We start from the raw sequence: 27,465 nt of genomic DNA on the forward strand, positions 1-27,465 counted from the left end.
ATGCTGGAGAGGATGTGGAGAAATGGGAACCCTCTTGCACTGTTGGTGGGAATGCAAATTGGTGCAGCCGCTCTGGAAAGCAGTGTGGAGGTTCCTCAGAAAATTAAAAATAGACCTACCCTATGACCCAGCAATAGCACTGCTAGGAATTTATCCAAGGGATACAGGAGTACTGATGCATAGGGGCACTTGTACCCCAATGTTTATAGCAGCACTCTCAACAATAGCCAAATTATGGAAAGAGCCTAAATGTCCATCAAATGATGAATGGATAAAGAAATTGTGGTTTATATACACAATGGAATACTACATGGCAATGAGAAAAAATGAAATATGGCCTTTTGTAGCAACATGGATGGAACTGGAGAGTGTGATGCTAAGTGAAATAAGCCATACAGAGAAAGACAGATACCATATGGTTTCACTCTTATGTGGATCCTGAGAAACGTAACAGAAACCCATGGGGGAGGGGAAGGAAAAAAAAAAAAAAAAAGGAGGTTAGAGTGGGAGAGAGCCAAAGCATAAGAGACTGTTAAAAACTGAGAACAAACTGAGGGTTGATGGGGGGTGGGAGGGAGGGCAGGGTGGGTGATGGGTATTGAGGAGGGCACCTTTTGAGATGAGCACTGGGTATTGTATGGAAACCAATTTGACAGTAAATTTCATATATTAAAAAAAATAAAAATTAAAAAAAAATCTAAAAAAAAAAAAGCAACATTAGCTCTAGACACAAAGGGATCATGATTTAAGGTTTAGAGAGAAAGCATGTGACTTCATGGTGCTGTATCCATGAGATCAATTCTCATCAAATTATACCCTTTAATTTGAGGCTCTTTGTTATATGTAAATTATACCTCATTAAAGAGAGTTTCAAAGCACAAAATACTAGAAGCAAATGTGGGAACTTTCCTTTCAAATCCTGAAGTGCATGGGTGAGATGAGTCTTTCTGCCCATGTCTCAAAAATCCAAAATAATAAGACACTTAAAAAATTAATAGCAGACTAAGCAGACCCTGAGCTCACACTGTCCCATGTTTTCAACTGCATAACATCCACATCCAAGTCCATGAACCAGAGAACGATCCAAAGACTGGCAGAACAAACTCCACACCTAAATAGAAGCTGCATCAGAAAGGTGGAGTCTGGCTGCCTGCAGAAGGGGCAGAAAAAGTGAGCCCTCACACCAGGGAAGACTAATCTCCATAACATTGGGCATTAAAACCCAGGGGGGCTGAATTCCCTTGAGTTTAGATCCTGGGCTTTGGAGGTCAGCTGACCCAGCACTGGGTGATCCAGGAGGATGAGTGATAGCCAGGTCCCTGCCTGTGTAGAGAGGCAACGTAAACATGGCATTTCACACAATGCTTAGGCCACAGGAGACACATGTATTCATGCTGATTCTTGATTCTTGACTCAGCTGGCCTGCCTGGGTCCCACTGACACCACTGACAGCAAGCACAGCCCACAACAGGCACGCATTCAGTGCAGACCTCCGCACTGAAAGGAAAAGTAACCCAGACACAACAGCAGGGAGTGAGCAATACCCATACGATATCCTCCTGAAGGTCCAGGTTCTATAAACGGAGATGTGCACTGCTGAGGACTCCAGGACCTCTTCTTCATAACGGCATTAATTTCAAGATCAGAAGGCACAGCTGACTTTCCTAACACAGAGAAATAGAGCCAGAGAGACAGACAAAATGGACACACAGAGATGTTTATCCAAAGTGAAAGACCTAGTCAAAGCCACAGCCAGAGATCTAAGCCAAAGACATATAAGTAACATACCTGATACAGAATTTAAAGCAATGATCATAAGGATACTCACTGGAGTTGTGGAATGAGTAGAAGAGTGAGACCCCTGACAGAGGTAAGATATAACATAGTTACACACTGAGGACATAATAAAGGAGAAACATGCTTGCTGGAATGAACAGAGGGATGGAAGAAGCAGCCGAACAAACTAGTGACCTTGAAGACTAAGTGATGGAAATTAATCACACTGAACCAAAGAGAGAGAACAGAATTCTGCAACGTGAGACGAGACTAAGGGAACTCAGTAACTACAGGAAAGATAATAGTATTCATATTGTAGGAGTCCCAGAAGGAAGAGAAAATGGGGAAGAAAATTTATTTGAGGAAACAATAGCTGAAAACTTCCCTAATTGGGGGAGGAAAACAAACATCCACATCCAGGAGACTAGAGAACTCCCATCAAAATCAGGCCAACACACAAACCTATTGTAAGGAAACTTACAAATTAGGGTGAGAGTAAAGAAAAACTCATAAAAGCAGCAAAACAGTCCTTAACTTAGAAGGGAAGACCCATGAGGCTAGCTACATATTTCTGAAAAGAAACTTGGCAAGCCAGAGTGACATCACATATTCAAAGTGCTGAATGGAAAAATCAGCAGCCAAGAATACTCTATTCAGCAAGGCTATCTTTCAGGATGAAGGAGACACAGACTTTCACAAAGAAAAACTAAAGGAGTTTGTACCACTAAACCAGTCCTGCAAGAAATATTAAGAGGGATTCTTTGAGTGGAAATGAGAGACCAACAGTGACAGTATAGAGGTAGAAGACAAGTTCAAGTAAAAAATGAACATTTCTGGAAAAAAATCAGTTAAAATACTCAGAGAAATGGATCTGAAATATAATAACATCTGCCAAAAACCTAGGGAGGAGAAAGTAATGGGTTCAAAGGTAAATGACCATCAACTTAATACAAACTGCTAAATGCAGAAGAGGTTATATAAACACCTAACAGTAGCCATATCCTAAAACCAGTCATAAATATGCTAAGAATAAAGAAATCAAAATATATCACTAAAGAAAATAAGCAATACATGAAACAAAGGCAAGAAAGGATCAGAGAAAATCATTAGAAACCACAACAAAACAGGCAATAAAATGGCAATACATATATACATAGCAATCAATTTTGAAGGGAAATGGAGTGAATGCTCCAGTCTAGAGAGGTAGGGTCTAAGAATGGATGACAAAACAAAACAGATTCTGATGCCTACAAGTGACCCACTTTACACCTCAAGAATGATAGGATAGAGAAACATCACACAAATGAATGTCAAAAGAAAGCTGGGGTGGCAATATTTGTATCAGAAAAAATACACTCAAAAAAGTACATAACAAGAGACAGAGGAGGACAGTATATAACAGTAAATGGTACAATCCCAAAAGAAGATATAACAACTGTAAATATATCCCACAATTAAATGGGATTTATTCCCAAGCTACAAAGGTGGTTCAATATTCGCAAATCAATCAATATGATACAATACATCAACAGGAGAAAGGATAAGAACCAGATGATCAGGAAATCCGGGTGGCTGATCCTTTAACAGTCTGAAATCAGCTCAGGTCATGACTTCATGATTCCTGAGTTCAAGTCCTGCGTCAGACTCTGTGCTGAAAGCTCAGATCCAAGAGCCTCCTTCGAATTCTATGTCTCCCTCTCTCTCTGCCCCTCCCTGCTCACGCTCTCTCTCAAAATTAGTAAACGTTAAAAGAAAAGAAGCATACAGTCATTTCAATACATGCAGAAAGGAACATTTGACAAAGTACAACATCCGTTCATGCATGTAACCCCCTAAAGTAGGTTTACAGGAAACATACATTAACATCATAAAGGTTATCTATGAAAACCCTGCAGTTATAATCAACCTTAATGGGGAAAATCTGAGAGCTTTTCCTGTAAGGTCAGGAAGAAGACAAGGATGTTTACTCATACCACTTTTAGTAAACAAATTACTGGAAGTCCTAGCCACAGCCAGCAGACAAACAAAATGAAACTATTTGCAGATTACATGACACTATATATAGAAAACCCTAAAGAGTCCACCCAATAACTGCTAGAACTGATAAATGAATTCAGCAATGTCACAGGATGCAAAATCATTGTACAGAAATCTGTTGCATTTGTAGACCATACAGAAGCAGTAGAAAGAGACATTAAGAAAACAGTCCCATTTACAGTCATACAACAAAAATAAGATATCTATAAATCTAACCAAAGTGGTGAGCGACCTATACTCAGAAAAGTATAAAACAGTGATGAAAGAAATTCAAGATGACACAAAGAAATGGAAGGACATTCCATACTCACGGATCAGAAGTACAAATATAGTGAAAATGTCTATACTTCCCAAAGCAATTGACAGAATTAGTGCAATTTCCATCAAATTACCGACAGCAGTTTTCACAGAACGACAACAGTCCTAAAATTTGTATGGAACCAAAAAAGACCCCAATCTTCAGAGTAAACAATCTTTATGTGAAGTGATAATTATGGATGGCACTATGCCTCTGGATCTTCTGCTCCAAAACACAATAACTCTGGCTTAAGCATTTGAACAAACGTTAGACATATCCCAACCAAGGATCATTCTACAAAATACATTCTACAAACATACCCTCAAAACTTTGCACCTTATGAAAAATATGGAAAAATCTAAAAATTGTCATGGCCAAGTGGAGCCTAAGGAGACAGGATGACTGTAATGTGCCAGCTGGGATGAGTCTGGGCTAGGAGAGGTTAAAAACCGAAGCAATCTGAACACAAATATAAACTTTACTTCATACTACCATATCTCTTTGATACATTGATTGTGATCATGTACCAACCATTATGACATCAATAGTGAGAAAACAGTCTGATGTATGTGGATACTCAGTATTATGCTCCCAATTTTTTTTGGTAACTAGAAACCCATCATGAAAGAATAGATTATTAGTAATCATGGTTTTTCTACACATAAGATTACATAACCAGTTCCAGTATTAGTTACTAGTGATGTACATGTACCTATTGTTCTTACTATTGTTTAATTTAAATAATAGCATTCATGGTACATAAAACTGAACGCATGATAAACACTTCATAGAAACATCTACTTTACATATTTTAAGATAATAACGTATGTATATACCACTCTATTATGTGGTATGTAAATGTTTTTCTGATCTTGAACGAGCATGTCATTGAATGGCTTTCCATAAAGGTGGTTATGCTAGATAATGAATGATACTCAGATTTTACAGGATGTACGTCACATCATGCCTGAACATCGTCAAAAATAAAAACATACACGTGGCCAGATGAAGCATTGTGACTGGCTCACTTATTGTAAAGAACCCTTGCTTTAATATTTTCACGTATATTTTTAGCAGGAATACAAGAGAATCAAATATTTCCAAATCGAAGAGATATTCAAAGACTGGAAGAACGATAGGGAGTTCAAAGGGTTTCAGAAGGATAAGATGTGACCATGAAGGGGGAGTCACAGGCAAGCAGCTTTCTCTGGTCCACACTGACATGTTTGCATGAGGATATGTGACTTGCCAAAGGGTAAGTCCCAGAAGTACAAGAGGGAAAGACAACGCTTTAGGGCGGGGTGACTTGGAAAGGGTGCTTCTGTGCCTAAGTGATGGGTCAGCAACCTGGCTGGGGGTCCCTGCGTCAAAGACTTCAAAAGGTCAGCAGTAACCTATACTCACAAAGATCTCAGTAACATAGATCAAAGTAACTTAGAGCCACAAAGATCTTAGAACCACAGAGTCGATCTTTACCTATGATTAGGAGATGGTCACAGTTTCACAGGATATGATCTTTGGGCCGGCAGTAGATGCCTAAAATATTATTTAGGGCTATACATTTAATGAAAAAAATGTATGTGTAAAAATTTGGGTTTGGAATGTTAAGAAAAATCACAGGCCCGTCATGGAGTTACTTACGTTAAGGCCACATGTCACTAAACCTAATTTCATTCCTGCAGGAATGTAACCTTTAACCAGTCAGCAAAGAATTTCCTAGTCAGTGCTGGAAATTTAACTGATAGATCCCTGCCATTCCCCTCAGAGAGGCAGTCTTGCCTAAATAAGGTATTCCATGCCACTATTTTTTTTTTAAGTTTATTCAAGTTAGAGACAGGGAGCACATGCAAAAGAGGGGCAAGACAACAGGGAAAGAGAGAATCCCACAACCAAGAGGTCATGATCTGAGCCAGGTTCAAGAGTCAGACACTTAACCAAGCCATCCAGGCACCCTGAGAATGTGGAGTTTCAAAGGTTAGCAGTCTTGGCTGGGATACAGCCATGAGGGCACTGGCCTACTCCTGAAGAGAAAGCGCAAACAACTTGCAGGCAGATGTCATTGAAACAGTGATCTGTACAACACCTGGTGCACACACTGGGGGAGATTATACACTCATCGTGGAGAGCATCCCTGTGAAGCAGTGTTCACAATGAGGGGACAAAGAGCTAGGACAGAGGAGCTGCGTGGCACCATTACCCTGCTCTGCAAACCCCCCCAGCAAAAAAAAACACAGAGCCATCTGCTGGAACCAAGGCAATCCCCACACTGGGTGCCTAAGCTGCTTACGACAACCCCAACTTCCTGTGTTCTGGCGAGACTGGCCTTCAAGGTCATTCAATCTTGCTTCAGTCCCAATGGAGCTGGCCCCTTCCCCAGAAGACCAGGGGAAGCCCATGACCATACCACCTCTCTTGACCAGACAGTTATGCAGGGCTTCACTTCTAGTGGCAATCATTTCAAGTCTCACTTAACAAGCAGATTGGAGCAGACCTAGATAAGTCTCACAACATTCTGGCCAAGGACCATACATTGCTCATACAACTGGCTTGAAGGATAGTGCAGCCAGAACACAAAACAGTGCATGCAACACACACCACAGACACTCCATGATGTGCCAGGCCCTGGACACTAGATGATCTCCTCTTCATAAAGCCCTTCATCCCAGAGGCAGGTAACATAATGAGCTTTGGTAACAGAGAAGGTAAATACTCAACCAAAATGCCAAGATAAGAGGAATGCATCCCAAATGAAAGAACAAGATAAGGTCATGGCCAGAGACATGGAAGGAACATTTCCAAACTCATTCTATGAGGCCGGCATGGCCTTGAGTCCAAACTGGACAAAGACCCCACCGGAAAGGAAAACTACAGACCAATTTCCCTGATGAACCTGGATGCGAAAATTCTCAACAAAAAGTAGCAAACCGGATCCAACAATACATAAAAAGGATTATTCAGGACAATGAGGTGGATTTTATTCCTGGAATGCACAATAGATTCAATATCTGCAAATCAACTGATGTGATACATCACATTGATAAAAGAAAGGATAACAACCACATGATCCTCTCAATAGATGCAGAACAAACGTTTGACAAAATGCAGCAGCATCCTTTCTTGGTGAAAAAAAAAAAAACCTCATGAAAGGAGGGATAGAAGTATCATTCCTCAACATGAGAATATCCAGATATGAAAGTCCCACAGCTAATATCATCTTCAGTGGTGAAAAACTGAGCTTTCCCCCTAAGGTCAGTAACACGACGGGGATGTCCACTCTCAGCACTGTTATTCACCATACTGTTGGAAGTCTTAGCCTCAGCAATTAGACATCAAAAAGAATACAAGGTGTCCAAGTTGGCTAGGAGGAATCAATATTTCCCTGCTCACAGACACGATACTCTCCGTGGAAAATCTGAACGACTCCACCAAAAAACTTCTAGGATTGATACAGGAATTCAGGAAAGTATCAGAATATACAATCAATATGCAGAAGTTGATTGCATTTCTATACACCAGTAATGAATCAACAGAGAAATCAAGGAATTGATGTCATTTACAACTGCACTGAAAACCATAAAATACCCAGGGATAAACCCAACCAAAGAGGGAAAAGATCAGTACAGTTAAAACAATAGAGGGTCTCCTGGGTGGCTCAGTCGGTTAAGTGCCGTCTTCGGTTCTGGGCATGATCCTGCATTTGTGGGATTGAGTCCCTTGACGGGCTCTGTGCTGACAGCTCAGAGTCTGGAGCCTACCTCAGAGTCTGTGTCTCCCTCTATCTCTCTCTGCCCTCCCACCCCCCCACCGCTCATGCGCTCTCACTTGCTCGCTCACTCTCTCAAATATAAATAAACATTAAAAAATTAAAAGAACAAACCATACAGCGTCTATAAAAGAAGTTGAAGAAGACACAAAGAAATGAAAAAAAAATCCCATGTACATGGATTAGAAGAACAAATATTGTTAAAATGTCAATACTATCCAAAGCAATCGACAAATTCAATGTAATTCCTATCAAAATAACACCAGCATTTTTCACAGAGCTAGAGACAACAATCCTAAAATTGTATGGAACCAGAAAAGATCCCAAAGAGCCAAAGTAATGTTGAAAAAGAAAAACAAAGATGGAGACATTACAACTCTGGACTTTATGGTGCATTAGAAAGCCGCAATCATCAAGACAGTATGGTACGGGCACAAGAACAGACACATAGATCAAAGGACCAGAATATGGAACCCAGAAATGGAGCCTCAAACATATGACTGAATAATCTTTCACAAAGCAGGAAAGAATATCCAAAGGAAAAAGAAGAGTCTCTTCAGCAAATGGTACTGGGAAACCTGGACAGTGACAAGTATGAACCTGGACTATGTTCTTAAACTTCTCTCTCTCTCTCTCTCTCTCTCTCTCTCTCTCACACACACACACACACACACACACACACACACACACACACACCTCAAAATGGATGAAACATCTAAATGTAAGACAGGAAACCATCAAAATCCTAGTGGAGAAAACAGGCAACCTACCTCTTTGATCCTGACCGCAACAACTTCTTGCTTGTCATTTCTCCAAAAGCAAGGGCAATAAAACCAAAATAAACTATTGGGACCTCAAGATAAAAAGCTTCTGCACAGCAGAGGAAACAATCAGGAAAACTAAAAGGAAACTTAATGGAATGGGAGAAGATATTTACAGGTGACATATCAGATAAAGGGTTAGTATCCAAAATCTATCAAGAACTTATCACACTCAACACCCAAAAACCAAATAATCCAGAGAAGAAATGGGCAAAAGACATGAAGAGACACTTTAACAGGACATCCAGATTGGTCACACGTGAAAAGATGCTCAACCTCATTCCTCATAAGTGAAATACACATCAAAACCACAATGAGATATCCCCTCACGCCGATCAGAATAGCTAAAATTAACATCTCAGGAAACGACAGATGTTGGCAAGGATGCGAAGGGAAAGCTTTTGCAATGCTGGTGGGAATGCAAAATGGTGTAGCCACTCTGGAAAATAGTATGGAGATTCGCTACAAAAACCAAAATAGAACTGCACTAGGACCCAGCAATTGCACTACTAGGTTTTTACACAAAGGATACATTAATGCTGACTCCAAGTGGCACATGCACTCTAATGTTTATAGCAGCATTATCAACAATAGCTACATTATGCAAAGAGGCCAAATGACCATTGACAGATGAATGGATAAAGAAGATGTATATTCATACAATGGAATATTACACGGTGATCAAAAGGAGTGAAATCTTGCTATTTTCAACAACGTTTAGTGAACTGGACTTTATTATGATAAGCAAAATATGTCAGAGAAAGACACACATCATATTAAATTCCACAGATGAGAGAATTCATAACACTGAAGAACGTAGTGAAAGGAAAGCAAAAATAAGATACAAACAGAGATGGAGTCAAACGATAAGACACCGTTAAATAGAGGGAAGAAGCTCAGGGTTCCTGGAGGGTTACTGAATAGGGGTATGGGCTAAATGGGTGATGGGCATTAGAGACAGCACTTAGGATGAGTACTGGATATATTTTGTAATTGACAGATCACTAAATTCTAATCCTGAAACTATTCCACTATAAGGTAACTAACTTGGGCTTAAATTTTAAAAAAGAAAAAAATATTAAAAATAAGTAAAGAAATATACTACCAGTCAAAAGTAAAGAATATATAAATCGGGCTCTTTTAGTGGAAATGAAAGACCAAAATTGTTACAGACAAGAAAGGATCAGAGAAAACATCAAGATACAATGGTAAAACAACTAGTAGGTCACTAAATATATACCTATCAATAATTACTCTAATGTAAATCGATAAATGCTCCAATCAAAAGACATTGGATAGGGAGACAGAATGGACACAAAAAAAAAAAAAAAAAAGAAAGAAAAGAAAAAAAAGAAACAAACAAACAACAACAACAAAAAAAAACCAAGGCCTATCTAGGTGCTGCCTACAAAGCCTTATTTGGACTTAAGTCACCTGCAGATTTAAATTGAGGGAATGAAAAAACATTTATCATGCCAATAATATCAAAAGAAACCCAGTACCAATACTTATATCGGGCAAAAAAACTTTAAAATTGAGACTGTAGTTTGGTACCCTTTAGGTCAATACCTAGTAGTAAAATTGCATGCACCCAATATTTATAGCAGCTTTATCAACAGTAGCTAAATTATGGAGAAAGCCCAAGTATCCAACAAGTGATGAAGGTATAAAGAAGTTGTGGGGTCTGTGTATGTGTGTGTCTGTGTATTCATGTATACACGTGTGTGTGTGTGTGTACGTGTATATATTCATACATACATACATACATACATACGTATATACAATCAAATATGTCTCGGCTTCAAAAAGAATGAAATCCTGTCATTTGCAACGATGTGGATGGATCTAGAATGTGTTATGCTAAGTGAAATATGTCAATCAGAGAAAGACAAATATATCATTTCACTCATGTGTAATTGAAGAAACAAAACAGATGAAAACATGGGAAGGGGGCAGGAAAAGAGAAGAGTGGTAACAAACCACATGTGTCTCTTAATGATAGAGAAAAAAAAGTGAAGATTCATGGAGGGAGATGGGTCAGCTCTGGGCTAGATGGGGGACCTGTATTAAGAAGAGCACTTGTTGTGATGAGCACTGGGTGTTGTATGTAAGGGATGAATCACTGAATTCTACTCACGAATCCGAGAATGCACTGTATGTCAACTAAGACTTAAATTTAAAAAATAAATAAAGCTGTAACAAGAGATGAAGACGAACACTATCTCATACTAAAGGGGACAACCAAACAAGAAGATCCAATGATTGTAAATTTTGATGCCCCCAACATGCAACCACCAAGTATATAAAACATTTAACAACAACAATAAAAGAACTCATTTATAATAATATAACGATATTAGAGGACTTTAACACATAACTCACATCGATGGACAGAACCTGTAAACAGAAAACCAACAAGGAAACAATGGCTTTGAATGACACACTGGACCAGATGGGTTTAACAGATATATTCAGAACACTCCATACTAAAATGACAGAGTACACATTCTTTTCAAGTGCACATGGGGCATTCTCCATAATTGATCACATTCTAGGTCACAAATCAGGCCTCAACAGGTACCCAAAGACAGAGATCAGACCAAGCATTTTTTTCTGACCACAAAGCTAAGAAACTTGAAGTTAACCACGTGTGCGCACGCACGCGCACACACACACACACACACACACACACACACACACACACTAAGGGGGAAAGGCCACAATTAAAGGGAGGTTAAATAACATGCTACCAAATGAATGGGTCAAACAGGAAATCAATGAGAAAATACACCGAAACTAATGAAAATGAAAATACACTGGTAAAAGTATTTGGAATGCGGCAGAAGCAGTCTATGATGGAAGTATATAGCAGCACAAGCCTACCATAAAGAGCAAGAAAAATCCCAAACAATCCTAACTTATAACTAAAGGAATGAGAAGAACAGCCGAAGGAAGGAAATAATAGAGATTAAGGCAGAAATAAGGAATATAGAAACCAAAAAGACACTAGAGCAAATCAATGAAACCAGGGGCTGGTTCCTTGAAAACAGTAATCAACATGAAAACCTCCTAGGCATACTTTTCACAAAGAAGAAGGAAAGGACTCAAATAAAATCACAAATAACACAGGAGAAATAACAGTCAACACCACAAAAATACAGTTAGAAGATAATATTATGAAAATCTATATGCAACAAATTGGACACTCTGAGAAAAATGGAACAATCCCTAGAAACACACAAACTACCAAAACTGAAACGGAAAGATACATAAAATCTGAAAACAGAAAGAAATCAAATCAGTAATAAAAAATTTCCCCCCAACACAAGAGTTCAGGGCCAGATGGCTTCACTAATGAATTCCACCATTACAATTATTACTATTATTATTATTATTATTATTATTATACAAAAAATTATTACAAAAAATAAAAAAAGAAGGAAAACTTACAAATTCATCTTATGAGGCCATCATTACCTTGATACCAAAACCAGTTAAAGCCTCCACTAAAAATGAAAACTGCCGGGGCTCCTGTGTGGCTCGGTGGGTTTGGTGTCCAAATCTTAATTTTGGATTAGGACATTATCTTGCAGCGCATGGATTCGAGTCCCACGTTGGACCCTGTGCTGACAGTGTGGAGCATGGCCAGGATTCTCCCTCTCCCTGTCTCTCTGCCCCTCCCTCACTTTTATGTACCCTATGTCTCTAAGTAAATAAATACTTTAAATATGTTTTAAAAAATTTAAATAAAACTACAGACCAATATCCCGATGAATATGTATGCATAAATTCACATCAAGATACCTTCAAATTAAAGTCAATAATACATTAATAGAATCATTTACCATAATCAAGTGGGATATATTCCCGGACTGCAAGGGTGGTTCCACATTCACAGATCAATCAACATGATGCACCACAGTAATAGAAGAAAGGATAAGAACAATATGATGCTTTCAAGACATGCAGGAAAACGATTTGACAAAATGTCACGTCCATTCATGATAAAACCCCCTAGCAAGTATATTGGTACTCAACCTACCTGCACATAATAAAGGCCATCTATGAAAAACCCACAGCTCATCTCATCCTCAATGGGGAAAAATTGAAATTTTTCTTCCAAGGTCAGGGACAAGATGGGGATGATCCCTCTCACCACTGTTATTCCACATAGTACTGTAAGTTATAGCCACAGCAATCAGACAACAAAAAGAAATAAGAAGCATCCAAACTGGCAAGGAAGAAATAGAACTTTCACTATTTGGAAATGACATGATACTCTCTATAGAAAACATGAAAGATTCCCCTCAAAATTGTTAGAATTGATACATGAATTCAACAAATCAAAATATACAGAAATCAATGTACATAAATCTATTGCATTTCTGTAGACAAATAATGAATTAACAGAAAGAGAAAGTAAGGGGTCAATCCCATTGACAGGTGCACCAAATACCCCAAGATACCTGGAATAAACCTAACCAAAGAGGTAAAAGATCTGTACTCTAAAGGCTTTGAAACACTGATGAAAGAAATGGAAGAGGACGGAAAGAAATGGAAGAGGACGCAAAGAAAAGGAAATACATTTCATGTTCACGGATAGGAAGAACAAAATACTGTTAAAAGGTCTACACTCCACAAAACAATCTACACATGTAATGAAATCCCTATCACACAAACAAAACATTTGTCACAGAACTAGAACAAATAGTCCCAAAATATGTATGGAGTGACAAAGACCCCAAACAGCCAAAAGAAATTGAAGACCAAAACTAAAGCTGGAGACATCACGCTTCTAGACTTTAGGTTATATTACAAAGCTGTACTGAACAGAACAGTATGGTACTGGCAACCAACAACAACAACAAAAACATAGACGCAGAGACCAATAGAATGGAAACCCAGGCATGAACTCATACATATATGGTCAATTAATTCTCAACAAAGCAGGAAAGGATATCCAATGGGTAAAAAAAGATACTCTTGGGACACATGTGTGTCTCCACAGCGTGTGACCGTGGATTCAGCTCCAACCATGATCTCAGGGCAGTGCAGAGCATGCGTGGGATTCTCTCTCTCCATTTCTCTCTGACCCTCTTCTGCATGTTCTCTCTCTCTCTCTCTCTCAAAAATAAATACATAAACTTAAAAAAAGTCTCCTCAACATGTGGTTTTGGAAAAACTAGACAGCAACCTGCAAAACAAAACAAAAACACAACCGGACCACTTTCTTACAACATACACAAAAATAAATCCAACATGAATAAAGAACTATGTGTGAAACCTGAAACCATAAAAATCCCAGAGGATACCTAACACAGGCAGTATCTTATTTGACATTGTCTGTACAAACATCTTTGTAGATATATCTCCTGAGGTAAGGGAAACACAAGCAAAAATAATGGGACTTCATAAAAATAAAAAGCTTCTGTCACAAAGGAAATAATCAACAAAACTAAAACACCTACAGAATAATATTTGTAAACGACATCTGATAAAGGTTTACTGTCCAAAATATATAAAGTTATACAGCACCCAAAAAATGAGAAATCCAATTAAAAATGGGCAGATGACATGAATGGACATTTTCCCAAGGTGACATAAACATAGCCAAGAGACACATGAAAAGATGCTCAGCATTACTCGTCTTCAGGGAAATACAATTCAAAAGTACAATGAGATAACACGGCACATCTGTCAGAATGACTAAAATCAATGAATGATGAAACAGCAGGTGTTGACAAGGCTGTGGGGAAAGAGAAACCTTCTTGCATTGTGGGAAGGAATGAAAACTGGTGCAGCCACTCTGGAAAACATCATGGAGATTCGTCAAAAAAAAAATGGAAATAGAACTATGTTACGATCCAGCAATTTCACTATGAGGTATTTACAGAAAGAATACAAAAATAATTCTTCAAAGGGATACATGCACCATGATGTTTACAGCAGCATTTTCTACACCAAATTACGGAAACTGACCAAGCATCCATCAACTGATGAATAAAACTGAGAGGTAGTATATGGAATGTAATATTATTTAGCCGTAAAAACATGAAATCTTGTCATTTTCCACGAGGTGGATGGAGCGAGAGAATGTTATGCTGGGTGAAATAAGCCTATCAGAGAAACACAAATACCAGATGATTTCACTAACACATGGAAATAAAACAAAACAAAGGGGGGGGGGAGGAGACAGTGACAAACAGACTCTTAACTAGAAAACAAACTGAGGGGTTCCACAGTGAGGTGGGGGAATGGATGAAACAGCTGCTGGGGATTAAGAAGTGCACCTGGGATGAGCACCAGGTGACGCGTGGACGTGTTGCTCTATATTGTACTCCTGAAACTAATATTACACTGTATGTTTACTAAGTGCAATTTAAAGTAAAAGATAACATAAGGTTAAGACACCTACCTACCAGGTTTTCTGTAGTTTTCAATCACTTCATTAGGTTGGAAAAATAACCATAAATTTTTTAAAAAGCATGTATGATGTGGGGGACAGTTTGTGCCCTTACCTCGGTCTCTGGTTCCAGCAGGACTCGGAAAGTGGGTCCCAGCTCATTCTTCTAGAAGGTCCTGAGACAAACATTTCGTGTATTCATGTCCTAATGGAATGCAGCTCCCGTTCTTCTGAATTTGTCAGGGTTTCTTCCTGGAAACAAGCCTGAATCTTGAACAAACCATCGACTGCATCTATGAGGTGATGTCGTGGGACCCCGCAATCCACGAGTCCTTTAATAAAATACGTCCGGTAAGTGGAGGAATGAAACACGGGAACAGCCCAGAAAATGCAAGGGCCTGTGCTGCTTAGCAACCAGCTTGCCCAGGGAAACCACCCAGCGCCCCCTCCTCAGCACTCAGTACAAAAAGGCAGCTTCTCTCTGGCGACTCAGGAGATGCCAAGTTGTTGCAAAGCTCCCAAGGTCTCCCCTGGGGCGGGCGGCAGAACCCGCTGGAAACGCAGCTCTGCTCTCTGTCCTGAGACAGCGGCAGAGGCCCTGAGTCCTCTGGGAGCAACAGCAGCCCTTCCTGCTCTGAAGTACCCTGGGTCAGAAAAGCCGATGGTGCGCCCTCTGCTGGCCATCACTGCCTAGGCAGAGGAACCCGCCCCTCCGGGTCTGTGGTGCTTGAGCTCTCTCTGCTGGCTACCATGGGAATTCCTGCAATGTTGAAGGCCCTTGTCGCTCAGCTGAGGGACTGAAGGTGCTCTGGGCAACTCAGCCTGTTCTCCACAATGGGAAGGGTCTTAGTGACAGGGCCTGGGACACAAAGAAACCTTTTCCTTCTCCTTTTTTTTGAGTGAAGAATGAAACAGAATTTATTAACATAATGACATCATTTGTAATGTTTTAAGCAATGTCCACAGAAAAATAGACCACCAATTTACACATGCTGAGCAAGTAATTGTGTTTGCCACCAGACTATTTAGGTTAGATAAAGAATTGACACCTTAGAGAGAGATAACCGCTTCCAGCTATGGAATGAGTGAGTCCTAGGGATACAAGGGACAGCCAATGGAATAGAGTCAATCCTGTAATAATATTGTTGCATGCTTTCACAGGATAGCTACACTTGTGCTGAAGTACAACATAATTTATAGACATATGGAATGACTAAAATGTATGCCTAAAACTAATACAACAAATGTGTGAAGAATATTTCAATTAAAAGTCGACATCCTTTACGCTATCTTTAATTTCTGTTTTTTTGCCAATGAACTATCATTCCTGGGGCGCTTGGGTGGCTTAGTCAGTTAGGCGTCTGACTTCCCCTCAGGTCATGATCTTGCAGTCCATGAGATTGAGCCCTGAGTCAGGTTCTGTCCTGACAGCTCAGAGCCTGGAGCTTGCCCCAGATTCGGTGTCTCCTTCTCTCTCCCCCCTTCCTCCCTCAGGCTGTCTCCAAAAAAGAAAAACAGAAACATTATAAATTTAAAAAATCATTCCTAATTTAGAATCTGTGAAACTCCATTTATACCAGATTCTCTAATATCACATCTTGATGTTGAGAGCTTATCTAAATAGTCACTAATAATATCTTTGATGACACATATGTGACAGGGTCAGAATGCAACTTACAGGGAGCTACACATCTGTTATGAATTTACTGTATGTATACTTGGCTAATATTTCCAATGAAATGTGCTTTAGGGATATAGATGTATGAAATAATGTCCATCAGTCATATATGTCCAATTCCTATAGGACCATTATGCCTTCAATTACTAATTGTCATCTCTTCAAAATTAAAAGAAAGCTGGGACAAGAAAATGTCTTTGAATTTGATGTAAGAGAAGAATATGGTGTTTTAAAGGGTTCACCTACCATCTGGCATCCTCAGTTTGGCAGTGGACAGGAGGATAGAAACCCACAATCTTGATGCACACCGCTAGTTCCAGAGGGAGAATATGGACCTTCTTGTCAAATACTTTTTATCAATATCAGCAGTTCAACTCTGCCAGGTACAGACTGCCGGACCTGGGGGCAACACAATGCCTGATGCCTGGGTTCAGAACATGAGGAAGACCAGCTGGTAGGGAGTGCTGGGGAAATCCAACAGGGCCTGGGGCAGTGAGGGAGATGGATCCGGGTCCCCTCCCCACAGGGTAGGCTCTGGCGTTTACCTGCCAATGAGCAGCACACTCTCCCTCAAGACATCCCTCTCTATGACAGAACATGAGGCTGTGCCCCCACAATTCCAGGAGAAATGAGGGATACCCATCTTTTCAAATGCAATAGCCTCTGCAAAGCTTGGCCCCAGGGATGTTGGAGTCTTGGAGTCACGGAAAACTGATGCCCATGATACCTACCATTTCTGCCCCAGCACTCAGAGACACTTCATACATCCCCTCTCCCCTGGCCCATCTCACCCCATCCACATTCCTGGACCAGGTCTCTACTTTCCCCCTTGTACTTCCTCTTTGTCTCTGTTTCTCTCTAACCACATCTCTATTTCTTCCTTTCACTCTCTAGGACTTGCCCAATACCCCTATCACAAATTCAGTGTCTCTCTCCCTGCCTGTCCCTTTCTCCACCTCTCCCCAGGCTTCAGGATATCTGCTCTGTGCATGCAGCCCTGTCCAGGAGCACAGGGCATTCCTGTCTCTCCCTCTCTCATGTTTTGTTTTGTCCCAGGCCCTGATCACAATGAAGGAGAATCCCCTGTACAGCAGCTGCTCATGTTGACATTTGCTAGAGCAATGCTGGCAGCATGTGGATAGCCAGACATTTACCCTTGGTGGCCCAGCCATGACCCAAAAGCTCCTGGAGGGCTGGCTGCTTCCCTAAGCTGGGAGGAAAAAGGGGCTCACAGGGTTCAGTGTCCCTGGGACAAAGTGGATTGGCTTGGCCGATGAGAAGGAGCCATATGCTTACACACAACTCTCCTGGGTGGTGTCCAAGGAACCTATCTCAGACCATGGAGCTCTGCCCTCCCCATCCCTCAATAAGGCAACAGGGGAAGTTTTGTGAGACATCATGTGACTCACCACAAAAGCTGTGCCATTTACCCCCTTGGAGGCCACCTGGATTGGTGCTATTGGGGGCAGCTGGTAAGGTGCACAAGGGCACAAGAACTGAGTTAATGCAAGGCCTCCTTACTGGTCTCCTGAATCCATTCCTCACCATCGGAAGAGACCCTTTCCTGGAGACAGATACCTGCCCTCCTCATCAGCACAAACCCCATCAACTAGCACGCACGCCGTGTGCTCATGAGTATCTATCTACAGATATAACAACCACCACCAGATCTTCCTAAAGGATGTATCCAACTCCTCAGATGGAACCATAGGTCCCTTCCAGGCATTACAACCCCGAAGAATGATCTGTCTTCTTCCACCAATCGTGTACATACTATGTGTTGGCTAACTGCATATACAGGAACCCCAAAGTGTACACTTGATGGGGAATGAGTGTTGATTTTCCTGGAAGCAGACGCTGACACAGAAACACAACTGTGACAAGTGTATTAGGGGACATTAGGAAGGACAAAGTGGAGTGGACAGGGTGGTCAGGGAAAGCATTCAGACCAAGGGGCAGATTAGACACCATCTCTAAATATATAATAACCATAGCTGGTTTGTAATGGTTCAGTGTCCTCTTCAAATTTCAAACGGATTGCCCTCTATGTCAAAGTGATTTTGAGTTATTGCAAAGGGATCTTCTGTTCTCCTCTATGCATTTTGTCTTCTACAATACATCTGTGGCCTTGGATGAGCACATATTTGTGTGGCTGCATTTGTGTGTCTACCCCAGATCTTAGATGTAGATGCCTGAATATACACATTATCATACTTATCTTTTCCTTCTTTGTAAAGTAAGACCTGAATTTCAATAGAAAAAACACAGGTGTCTTTGTTGTATCTTTTGAAAGAGAAATTGCCAATCTCCCAACCTCAGGCATTATACCCTTAGTTTCATGAAACTGAATGAACATCTGTTGATGATCTTCTGTGTGCAGATACATTCATTTCCACCCTGAGAAGGGTGAATGCCCACTCATCCCATACATTTTACAAATTCCTTATGTGCTTAACCACCTCTTCATCGCACTGACCTCAGAGACCAACATTGTTCCTGCTTCTCAGATTACAATGCTGAGGCTCTGAGATGGCCCCACTGAGAGATGGCATTAGGGCTGAGACAGCAGGATCTCAGGCAGTGCCTCTAGAAATTGTGAGGGAAGTTTCAGAGATACAAATCTTCATGCAGGGTCATGACAGTAGGTTCAGGGGTGTGGTAACAAGATTCCAGCAGGGGCGTTTCCTGGTCAACCCTGAATTCCTGCTAAGAGTCTGATTCAGGCTGAAGGCCAAGGTAGCCACACAGCTAATCTACAACCCTTCATCACATTTAGTCTCACAGAGGCACACAAACTTAGGCAGACAAGCATCCCATAAGAACCAAGTTAAACCACAATTCTCCAGGGCATTCTTTCACAAGGATCCAGAACCTTCAGGAGAACCTCCAAGGGAAACAACAGTCTTTATTTAGATAATGAACTAGGTGCACTTTGGCCACAATGACATTTCAGAGAGGATACCTGCATGAACTATCCTTGAACCCATACAGCAGCTCTGGGTGGATGTTACTCGTCGCTCACTCTCCCTGCCCAGGTTGTGGACCCTGCCACAAATGGCCTCCAATTCCATCTCACTGAGTCCAACACCGTCCCCTCTGCACCATCTCAGCTCTCCCTTCTCATGAACAGTCTCCAATTCATTCCCATGAGATTCATGTCTCCGTCTCTTGTACTTGAGGACCCATTATTGGAGCTGCCATTATTGTAGACCAGAAGTTCCATGTAATTTAACGCATGTGACTCTCTCCCCATTAGGACAGTTGAAGCCCCTGATGGAAAAGGGTTTGCCTCATCTCTCACAGAGCCAGGGATATGGACTGTGTACTGGGCACATCTGCAGAACTAATATGCCTGCTTTTCTATTAAAAGACTCTTTCCTTCTCCACAAAGTATATATGCAGCCCAGCTCAGTAATGGAAATGACACAGCCCAACATATGTATGTCCTGAGAAACTTGAGGAATCTTAACAGTGTCCTCATCCAGCAGCACCCTTGCATTACAAAGCATGTGAGGCCATCTCTACGTCTTCTCAAAGACTCAACAACACAAGAGCTGAACGTGCTGAACATGTCAACTCATACAGCTCAGTTCATCTCACAAATAGTCGAGGTGGAGGTGGTGGGTCCTGTCCCTGAGAACATCAAGGAGCTGGAGGCAGCCCATAGAGCCCATGAACAGTGATAAAGGGTATCTGTGGGGGATGGACCTGGGAAAGAAGGAGGTCCTCTTGCACCCATAGGGACCTACAGAAGTGACAGGTGTGTTGGTATGACAGACAGAAGCAGAACGCCCACAGGAGCTGAAACACAATGAAGCAGGTGTCAGCACCTGGCCCCTTGTTCATTCATGGGTTCTAGTAGAACAGAGCATCAGTGTCAGAAAACTCTACCCTTCCATGAGGTCCCACCTATAGCCTGAAAGTACCAGATGCCACAAGTAAAAACTACTGTCGCCACACATCACTGCCCATGTTTACAAATGCAGAAAGCCAAGGAGTCCTATTCTAGAAGATTGATGGCAGTAATGCCAGTCTAATAAAGGAACGTATTCCAGAGAGGCAGGCTTCTGTGTCCAGGACCCCTCTGGTGTCCTCTTCCACCAGATCTGAAGACTTTTTCTTTGCACATTGAGAACAGACAGAACATGAAGGAATGAAAGAAATGACCAGAACCACACAGAGATCCAGGGCCACCCCAAGGTCAAAGCTCTACCTGCCATCCCACGCCTGTCCTCACTCTGCTTCCCTCCCTGACAAAGACATCTTCTGTGCAAGGCCACAGGGACATCTGAGGAGATGGGGATTCCTGGAGTCCTGCATGGGGCCTGGAAATGTGTTTTCTGAGGAAACACATTACCTGTGCATATTCATTGGTCTCAAGTATGTTTATCTTAATTCACAGGTAATTCAGCTTTTAAATACAATATGAGTTGCAGAGCTATTTTGTGCCATTGTAAAAGGGAGGTAGAAATTCTACATAAAAGAATGAACAGAAACATGTCTCAGTTTCAGGGGCAAAACTCCCATAAGGTATCATGAGACAAAGTACCAATTACAACTGCTCCCAGGACACAAGAGAACCTACTCATATAAACACAACTGAAGAACTCTGTGAGGTATTGGCCCTGCAGGTAATCACTGATTCTCTCCCTTCACTGCAGTTCCACGTACATTTTTTATTACACGTGCCACTTCTTAAAATTCAGAGTATTTCCACCTAGGGGACAACTGGAGAAATTCTCTATTGTACATTTACCAACACAGAAGGACCAGTAATGAATTCTGAAATTTTTCTAAGAACCCTCAGCACTGCACAAAGCACACAATATAATGTTGGAAAGAGTTTTTATCTATTCCAGTCATGAGGCTCATAGCAGACATTCTGAACAAATTCATGGCCTACACTGAAATAGGAAAAAATGAAAATAATCAGGATAATCCCGTGTAAAGAAGGTGCGGAAGGAGTCAGACGCTCCAGAAGACTTGAGGGTGCAGTGAAGTGTCATCCTCCTCAAGTTATTTCCACAAACGCTAAGTGAGAGCCACGTGGTCTTCAGCCTCCATGTACTTGTGGCGTCCAGAGGCACTAGCTAACATGATGATGTTACATTGGAGAAGCCTGGAGGCTTGTGACCACGTAAATCAAACAGTAAAGACACCAGAGGACAAAGAAAACCAGACAAGGCCAGATAAAAGTTTCCAGAAAGCATTGCAACTGAAACGGGCAACAGAATTTACCTTGTCTTTCTCTGCATCCTTGGTAGAGACAAAACTGATATTTCCCATGGGAGCTGCATCACGTCTTAGGTCTCATAAAGGATGGAGGTGGATGGAGGTTGATTCTGACTTGCATAGACTGTGTGGAAGAAAAACAAGCCATTCGCAACATGTTTCATTATATTCAACTCATTCACACTCTCAGGTCCCTTACCAGGGACAGACCGTTTTTCATGTGCCTCGGGTGACCCTTGAGGACAAGAGGGAGATCTGATCCTGTCTCTTGAGGAAGGTTTACAGGGCCCTGGTTCAGGTGTTTTTATAACTAATCAAGCAGCTGTGAACAGCTCAGGTGTCAACTTGCTAGAAAGTATGTTAGGGGTGTGTTTCATCCCTCAGAGAGCCCAGCACATGGTCTCTGTACAAGCTACATACTAGGGAGTGTTATGTCTGTCAGCATGTGTAAGGCCTCTTTCCTTCTCAGAGACACGTGTTGCCCAGCTCACTAGGTGTAAATGACTGCCCATTTCATGCATTTCCTGAGAAATTGAAGCACATTACACTGTCCTCAGGCTGACCTGAAAGCCCTGTGGTGCCATCACTGCATCTTCTCCAAACACATAACAAGTAATAGACAAAACATGTTTTATAAGTCAACTCATACTGATCATATCATCTTTCCACATGGTGGAGGAGGAAGATAAGGTCCCAGAGGACCCCAGTTTGGAGAAGGTGGGGGTGGTCCAAAGCCCATGGGTGGTGATAAATGTCAGCCTACGGGGTATGACATGGAGGGCACTTCTGGGAAAGGAGGAAATATCCTGGAAACCACGTGGACCTGCAGGACAGAAATTAAACTTTTGAGATGTGTTAGGGTAAAAGGTGAAAAATCCAACACCAACACCAACACTAACATACCTAAACCCAATGAAGCCGAATGGCACCTGTCTCCTTCCTCTCACCTGGTTTCAATAGGGCAGCATCAGTGCTTCTAAACTCCACCCTTCCCACTGGGTCCCACCTAGAATTTCTAAGAGTTGGAGGAGACAAAGCAGTGCGTTGCTGGCAGCATGGTACTAGCTGTGCCTGCAAATGTAGGGAAGGAAGTAGCTAGTCTTAAAGGATCAGAGGGATAATTCCAGACTACTAAAGAAAGTCTGTTCCACACACACAGGCCTCTATGTCCAGGACTACTCTCCACCCAACCCTTCACCACCTCAACAGCTCCGTGTTGGCATAGTAAGAGCTGAAACGATGAGGAAGCATTTTGTTTCCATACTATTCATTTACATCTTTAATCCATTTCAAGTTAATTCTTGGAGTGGTATAACATAAGGTGCTAAGCTTTATTCTTATACATGTGAATATTCAATTTCCCCAGCCCCAGTTATTCAAGAGACTACCCTTCTCCACTGTGTATTCTTGACTCCCTTGTCAAATACTAGTTTACTGTGCATGCAAGGGTTTAGTTTGGGCTCTCAATTTCCGTTCCATTGTCTTGTGTGTGTGCTTATGCCAGTGACATACCTGATTTCTTTGTGTTAGAATGCAGCTTGAAATCAAGAAGTGTGGTGCCTCCTATTTTGTCCTTTCTTGCATTGGCTACTTGGGGTCTTTTTGTGGTTCCAAATACATTTTAGGATATGTTTTTCTAATTGCATAAAAATTGCATTGGAGTCTTGATAAAGATTGCACTGAATCTCTAGATGGCTTTGGGTAGTATGGACATTGTATCTATATTAATTCCTCCGAAAGATGGACGTGGGATGGCTTTTCACTGACTTGTGCGTTCTCCTGTTTATTTCATCCAAATTGAATTTCTCCCATTTCTGTACACGGGTGTTATAGTTTTTTGTAGAGAGATCTTTCACTTCCTTGGCTAAATTTATTCCTATACAGTTTATTGTTTTTGATGCTATTGTAAATGGATTGTTTTCTTTTCTTCTTAGATAATTTGGTTAGTGTATAGGAAAGCTACAGAATTTGACATGGTGACTTTCTAGTTTGGAACTTTAATGCATTTCTTGATTAGACATTAACAAGTTCTTTTACACTGAACTTTATTTCATTCTTTTACCTTATTAAAAAAAAGTCATGTTATTTGGGAATAGCTGATACAGTATGTTACATTAGTTTCAGATGAACAACATAGTGATTGGACAAGTGTATACATTCTGATACGCTAACACAGGTGCAGCTACAATCTGTCACCATGCATCACTATTCCAGTACCATTCTCAATGTTCCCTATGCTATATCTTCTATCTGTAATTTATTATTCCATAACCAGAAGCCTGCATCACCCAATCCCCTTCACATATCTAGGGCATCCTTGTCTTTTACCTGATCTTAGAGGAAAATCTTTCACAATTTCACTATTGAGTATGATGTTAGATATGTGCTTCACATACATGGCCTTTCTTATGTTGAGATATGTTCCCTCTACAGGGAATTTTTAAAGAGTTTTTTAGCACAAATAGATACCAAATTTTCTCAGAACTTTTTTTTCTGTGTCTATTGATATCGTCACAGGAGTTTTCTTTTTAATTTTTAAAATGTATGGGGCACCTGGGTGGTTCAGTTGGTTGAGCGTCCGACTTTGATTCACGTCATGATCTCACAGTCTATGGGTTCGAACCCCGTATCAGACTCTGTGCTGACAGCTCAGAGCCTGAAGCCTGCTTCGGATTCTGTGTCTCTCTCTCTGTCCTTCCCCTGATCATGCCCAATCTCTCTCTCTCTCTCTCTCTCTCTCTCTCTCTCTCTCTCTCTGTCAAAAATAAATAAACATTAAGAAAAAATTTAAAAATGTATTTATTTTAGTTTAAATTTATTTATGTATTTCTTTAGTTATTTTTTCAAGTTTCTATTTAAATTCCAGTTGGTTAACATACAGTGTAATGTTAGTTTCAGGTATAGAATGTAGTCATCCATCACTTACATACAACACCCAGTGTTCCTCACTACTAGCGCCCTCCTTAGCCCATCACCCATTTAACCCATCCCCCTGCCCACCTCCCTTCTAGTAATCCTCCGTTTTCTATTTATAGTTAAGAGTCTGGTTTCTGGTTGGTTTTTCTTTCATTCAATTATGTGAGGGGTCATATTTATTGATTTGCATTTCTGAAACACCCTTCCTCTACAGGGAAAAAAAAAACCTACATCACGGTCAATGATCCTTTTCATGTGATCCTGAATTTGGTTTGCCTGTATGTCACTGGGAATTATTCATCTATATTCATCACGGGAATACTGGCCTATAGTTTTCTGTTCAGGTAGTATCCTTTTCTGGCTTCCTACCAGGGTAATTCCAGTCTCATTAAATGAGTTTATGGTGTTCATTCCTTTTGAATCAGTGAGAGGACTGCTGTTATTTCTTCTACAAACGTTTGGTCACATTCACCAGTGAATCTACCTGGTCCTGGGCTTTTCTTCCCTGAGAGAATTTCGATTACTGATTCAATTTACTTACTTTGGTTATCTTCTTGTATTGATGCAGTCTTCCTTTAATGGGTCTGTGCAAACCTTCTATTTCTTCCTGATACAGTCTTAGTATATTGTGTGTTTCTAAGAACCTATCCATTTCTTCTGGGTAGGCGGTTTGCTGGCATCTAATTTAGCCATGGTCGCCTCTTTGTCTCCTTTATGTTTCTTTGGTATCAGGTGTAATGTCTACACTTTTATTTATAATTATTTTGAGTTGGGTCCTCTCTCTGTCTTAGCATAGTCGATGTATAATCTTGAAAATTTTGTTTCACTCTTCAGAAAACCCACTTTTGGTCTTCTTCATATTTTCTATTGATCTCATGGTCTCAAATTCATTCGTTTCCACTCTCATATGGATTAATTTCTCCCTTTTGAGAACATTGGACATTGGTAGATTGTTGTTTTTTTCTAGTTCTTTTAAGTTAAAGGTAGATTGTTCATTTGAGTCCCAAATCTATCCTCCACGCATGCAAATCCAGTGACTCATTAGAGAAACTTCATAGGTCTCTCCTGTCCTATTTCTCATTCTCAGAACTCTGAGAAATGGAACCAGAAAATTTATTTGAAGACACAATAGATGAAAACTTCCTTAATGCGGGGAATGAAACAGACCCAGAAGCAGGAGGCACAAAGAACCCCCAAAATATTCAACAGAAGCAGATCCACATCAAGTCCTAGTAATTAAAATGCAAAATGTCGTGATAAAGAAAAAATTTAACAGCAGGAAAACAAAAGATGACAATTACCTACAAGAGAAACCCCATAAGGTTATCACTGGATGTTTTTCAGAAGAAACTTTGAAACTGTAAGTGAGCAGCACGGTATGGTAAAGGTGCTGAATGGATAACATCTGCAGCCAAAGAGAGTCTATCCACAACACTATCATTCAGATGGAAGGAGAGATCAAGAGGTTCCAGAATAAATACTCAGCGAGTTCACAACCAACAAACCACCCCTGCAAGAAATGTTAAAGGGGACTCTTTAAGTGGAAAAGAAACACCTAAAGTGACAATATTAAAGTGCGAAACGCAAAAGCAATAAAAATGAGTATATCTGTAAAACATCAGCCAAAGTATTCGCGATATGAAAGGTTTTGAAATATGACACTACATATCTACAACACGGGGAGGAGAGGAGTAAAGAACTGGTTCAAACTTAAACAACTATCAACTTAATATAGACTTCTATATGCACAAGTGGTTAGGTACAATCCTAATAATAACCACAAATCAAACACCACCAATACATATGTAGACTATAAAGACAAGCAATTTCAACTGTGGTACTAAAGAAACCCAGCAAACCATAAAAAAGAGAAAGAGAAGAAAGGATCAAAAAGATTCAGAAACAACCATCACCAAGTAATAAAAGGACAAGTACATGTCTATCAATTACTTTGAAAGGAAACAGAATAAATGCTCAAATCAAAGGCACTGGGTGACAGACAGGGGCACCTGGATGGCTCAATCACTTGAGATTTTGACTCTTGATTTTGGCTCAGGCTATGATTCCAGGATCATCGGATTAAGCCCCAATTGGGCTCTGCACTGAGCATGGAACTTGCTTAAGATACATCCTCACTCTCATTCTCTTTCTCTCTATCTTCCCCCATTCCCCCCACCCTGCCCTCCCATCCCCGTGCTCTCTCTCCTCATAATAAAAGGCACTAGGTGAGAGAATGAATGAAATATAGGACCTATCTAACCTCTACCTACAAGAGAGTAATTATAGAACTAAAGTAACAAAAGAAAACAGCAGTAGTCATACCTATATCAGACAAATAGATTTAAAAATAAAACTCTAATAAGAGAGAAAGAAGGACACTATAATGACAAAAGGTATAATCCAACAAAAGATACAACAATTGTAAACATATATGTGCTCAACCTGAGACATCCAATACACAAAACAGTCAAAACCTAAAGTAAAGAATTGATACTCATACAATCATAGTAGGGCACTTAAAAACCACAAAGACATCAAGGG

General features: G+C 40.7%; 1 long non-coding RNA gene across 1 annotated transcript in view; it reads right to left on the reverse strand.

The window, feature by feature from the left end:
* Nucleotides 1-27,077, reverse strand: part of LOC144614015 (uncharacterized) — a 38,488-nt gene extending 11,411 nt beyond the window's left edge. The window contains exons 1-3 of the long non-coding RNA XR_014135913.1: nucleotides 25,466-27,077; nucleotides 22,015-22,132; nucleotides 15,214-15,368 (exon numbers count right to left, since the gene is read on the reverse strand). This is a non-coding gene — a long non-coding RNA (uncharacterized LOC144614015). The remainder of the gene's footprint in view (nucleotides 1-15,213; nucleotides 15,369-22,014; nucleotides 22,133-25,465) is intronic.
* Between the last annotated feature and the right edge of the window lie 388 nt (nucleotides 27,078-27,465).

The sequence above is a fragment of the Panthera onca genome, chromosome D4 (assembly GCF_046562875.1).
Source record: "Panthera onca isolate mPanOnc1 chromosome D4, mPanOnc1 haplotype 2, whole genome shotgun sequence".
In the NCBI taxonomy this organism is placed as follows: domain Eukaryota; kingdom Metazoa; phylum Chordata; class Mammalia; order Carnivora; family Felidae; genus Panthera; species Panthera onca.